The sequence below is a fragment of the Neovison vison genome, chromosome 1, assembly GCF_020171115.1.
Source record: "Neovison vison isolate M4711 chromosome 1, ASM_NN_V1, whole genome shotgun sequence".
Taxonomy (NCBI): domain Eukaryota; kingdom Metazoa; phylum Chordata; class Mammalia; order Carnivora; family Mustelidae; genus Neogale; species Neogale vison.
In genome coordinates this window covers 280,970,568-280,975,291 of record NC_058091.1, presented here as the reverse complement: position 1 = coordinate 280,975,291, position 4,724 = coordinate 280,970,568, and the positions used below count along the sequence as shown (strand labels likewise).

The window sequence follows — 4,724 nt, the reverse complement described above, 5'->3', positions numbered from 1 at the left end:
TATTCTTGAGGATACTTACAGGGTTTTGGGGGGAGGGCAGAAGAGGATACATCTGCATTCAAAAAATTAGTTTCTAAATTCTTATTTCATTTCTTCTGCATTAGTTTCACATAGCATCAATGAAAACGTCACATGTATAAATAAAAATAAAAAATACAGTATCAATCAACAGTTTCATAGAGAATTAATGAAAAATTAGCAAGGCCTCTAAAATTTGGTGAATCTGGAAGTATCCTCTTTAAGAGCTCTACTGATAGGTATTAGAACACCAGGACAGGGAAAATGGTCTAACAGTTTTTAGGTTAAATATTTTTATGGGTTTCTCAATGTTTTGAAAATGATACAATGAAAGCTAAGATAGAATACATGATGAATCTTAAATAGCATCCATTTGACATTTAATTACTTTATCTCCTTCCAAAATTGTATGCCTCCTAAAGAGAAAACCTCAACTTTACATTCACTAAAATTCTTTTAAACTATTTCTTTATTTAAATTTTCTATTCAGTTAAAAATTGTTTGCTTTTAAGAACAATAATATGCTGCTATGCTTCTTATCATGATTAAAGTTTCTGATTACCTTGATTCATAGGGTGATTTATCCATATAGGATCATCCAACAGGATTAATTCTCTTCCAGCACTGTGATATAAACCATACACATCCTAAAATTCATTGGTGTTTTATTCTTTTAAAAGACTTACTTATTTGAGAGAGAGAAAGACAGAGAGAGAGAGCAGGGGAAGAGGCAGAGGGAGAGGGACAGAAAATCTCAAGCAGACTCCCCGCTGAGCACGGAGTCCTACAGGGGGCTCAATCTCAAAACCCTGAGATTGTGACCTGAGATGAAATCAAGAGCCGGTCGCTTAACTCACCTGAGCCACCTAGGTGCTCCTAGTTGTTTTAAGACCCCTCCAATAGAGGGGGGGGTTTTAAAACATTTTATTCAAATTTTAAATTTTATTTTATTTTAAAACATTTCATTCAAATGTCCTTTACTAATTATGGGTAATCTAATATGAAGTAACTACAGAACATTTTTAATCTTAGTCTTCTCACAGTTATATGCTTTCAGAAAATTCTAAGTTTTTTTGTGGGTAACATAAAAGAGAAAAAACACTATAGGAACTAATCAATGATAGACTTTTAATTTATTACAAAGCTACAAATTAATGAAATTGTATCATATTTACAGGCATCCAACTCACTGAAATCTTGGAATTAAGAATCAAGACATATGAAACTGCAATGCTTCAGATGTAATAACGATTCTAAATCTAATTTACTGATGAGCATATCCACAGACCTTTATGGACATTATTTTGTAATTCATTTATTTCTATATAAGTTGTTTCACTTGTCATAAGCCAAGTCATGATTTATTCTCAATATACTCTTCAAAGATCAATAAAGATAATGTGTTCTCTTGTGAAATCAACTGAAAATAAATAACTACAATCCATAATCAAAGATGAGGTAAGAATGTACATTTGGAAATTCAAAAAATAATGGAAGAGATAAAGTAAATAAACATTCCAATTGAGATGGTACAAAAATTAGAAAATGGCCAGAATAGTACAATATTTTGACCTTTAAAAATAAAGATCTTCCAGTCACCAATGCCATTCTAAAAAGAAGCATTACTATTTTCAGACAGCTATTTTTGCCTATGTATGGAAGGTTAAGAACACTATGTCTTCTTTTGCCCTCAAAACCTCCCTCTTGAAAGAATACATGTAAAGACAAGTTGAAAATGGCAGTAGTAAAAAGAATGGAAAAGGAAAACCCTGTCTACTTATGAAAAGTAAAGATGAAAGAAAAGAAAAGATGAAAGTTTGGAATTCAATCATAAGCTTATTATCTCCCATACAAACTAAATAAATATTTTTATATCCCATTTTACGAGATTTCATTTCTATTTCAAAAGTCTAAAGTAGACAATATATAAATATACTCTCAATAATCATGAGGATTCATTTTTTTACTCAACAAATTTTTAGACCGCTATTCCATTCTAGGCAATTTTCTTTTTTTTCCCCTTGGAAGTGAAAGCAGAGTTTATTGAACATATATATATGTTATGTGAACATATGTATGTAACATATATAGAGAGAGAAAGAGACAGAGTGTTCAGGAGACTTGGAAAGGAAAAGAACTTGAGTCTATATTGTAAACAAGTAAGCAGACAGAATCTGCATTTGTCTACATTCTAGTTAAAAGAGATATACAATATATAAATAGATAAGGTCAGACAGAAATGAGAGCTATGAATTAAAATAGACTAAAAATCATAGAGCGCAAGGCACACAGGACAGAGGAGAGAACATGGAAAGCTGCTACCAGCTGCATAAAATGGCAAAGTGATACTATAAAATATTTCCATGTGTTTTATTCTAGTACTTTTTATAGCTTTTATAGATTCAATCATTTGATTTTGCATTTTTTAATGAAATAAAGCTTATCTATTTCCCAAATAGATATTACCTAATGCCATATATTGAATAAGCTATCTTTTCCTTACTGATTTGAATGCTAACTTCATCACCTGTTAAATTAAATCCCACAGTACATATAGATGTACTTCCAAATTTTCTTTTATTCCCCCTAATTGATTTTGGTGCCAAAAGTTTATCATTCAATAACTCTAATCTTTTAATATAATTTGTTTTCTGGTAGGACATTACCAACTAAGCTTATAAATATTGGACACTATTTTTCTCACAAATGAACCTGAGAATCGTAATTTCAAATTTCACATACTATTTTATTAGGATTAGTGAAATTGCACTAAATTTACATATAATTAGAGGGAAATACATGTAACAGTGTTATGGCAATGTATCCTTATTTTTTCTAACCCACACCTAGAATTTCAGTGATATTTCTTTTTCCAAAATGAGGTGTACTGAAGAAAAGCACATAGATGCACTTCACATATAAATTAGTGTACATGTATGTACACACACACACACACACACACAACTGCAATAACATCAGCAATAAATTTTGTATGAGAAATACGTAAAATATAATGGCATTCTGACTTTGAACAGGAGAGCATTTTTAAAAGCTTTGTGGGGTTTGTTTTATTCCATCTGTTGTTTTTGTTTTGTTTTGTTTTGTTTTTTCACTTTGAAATCATTCTGTGTACCCACTGAATCTGGGTTTTCATGCCTTTTTCCCTGCAGGTCTGGATTATTTATTGCCCTCCTGTTTCTCCTCCATGCCCTCTTCCTTCCATGTGCAGTGTTCTTTCTTTCTATAATTTCTATTACACACATTTTAGAATATAACCTCTACATCTATTAACCATTCTCTCATTTTTAATCCTCGTCCTTTTTCACTACCCTCTGTGGCAATTTATTGACTCCATTCTTTATTTCACTCTTTTTTCCTTCAGTTGTGTCCCTTCTATCTGTACACTGAAGTCCACTTAATTACAGTAATTACATATTTATTTTTTTAAAAACAGTTTTATTTTATAATAGTTAATAATTTTGCAATGAGACCTTCTCAAATATTTCAGTGGATGTCAATTAGATATATATACAAACCTTTTTTTCTTTTCTTCTATTCTTTTCCTTGGTGATAGGCATAATGTTTTGTTTAGTATTCTTTTTCAGGATTCAGTCTTTTTCAGCAAATTTCCTAAAAACATTGTTGATTCTTATTTGCCTGTTCATATTTAAAGCCAAGGACCTAGATTAAATATTAATATCTAGAATCTATTTGTTCTTCCCAGTTAGGAATTCCTAACACTTGGATGTATAGTCCTATCTCTCAGAAAAGGTCTAATACAAATTCTGGAGCACATGCTGCCAAGAATTTCCACTCCAGACAAAAATAAAAAAAAAAAAATCTTTTTGAATTCATTTTAGAGGCCAACTCTGTAATCAGTCAAGGACTGTTCGTCCATTTTCTCCCATTGCCCCAAATTCACACCATTATGTGGAATTAGTTTAGGCTTTAATATGGGTCTCTACTCCCAAAATTATACTCAGAGCAATAAGATAAATGTTTTTGTATTTTTTAGAACTTAATATCAAGGTTTTATTACAGATTCTGACATAGGCCAAAGGCTCAATAGCTACAGGAAAGTAGAAGCAGGTACAGATCTGGCCTAGTGTTTTAACTATAAACATTTAACTTGATTCTTCTGATGAGCACTCTAGACTTTTTCCATTATTTGTATTTGTTGACCCTGACCTGATCATTTTTCTGAGGCCTTGTAAGGTGCTCAGTTTCCTTCTTCCCATTTGGTCTGGTGTTAGTATCTTTCTCACCTATGTTTTTACCTAGATTTTACCATGTATTTATGTACCCATAAATGATATATAACATTTTCTTCTGTGTTCTTAAATTTTGTTTCAATTAGCAATAATCGCGCCTCGGATAAACCTCATTGGCTACGATACTGCCACTACGCAAAGCTTGTGTTCTTAAATTTTGTATGTATTGTATCATACCAAAGCTAATTTTCCAGTAAATATTATATTTCTGAAATTTCCTCATGGGAATACATTTATCCCTAGTTCATTCAATTTAGCTCTGTGAGTCTACTATAAATTTTTCTATCTTCATACTGAGCATTCAGATGTTTCTTCTTTTCCCCTAATATAATTGAAACTTAAATTAACCACATAATTCATGTCTCTGTGCACATCTTTAAGAGTTCCTCTAAATTATTAGTTCTCAAAGTTTGGTCTGAAATCCCTGGTGGTACC

The 4,724-nt window shown here is 31.4% G+C and overlaps 1 pseudogene; it reads right to left on the bottom strand.

The window, feature by feature from the left end:
* Window positions 1-4,306: 4,306 nt before the first annotated feature.
* Window positions 4,307-4,432, bottom strand: LOC122897107 (annotated as a pseudogene).
* Between the last annotated feature and the right edge of the window lie 292 nt (window positions 4,433-4,724).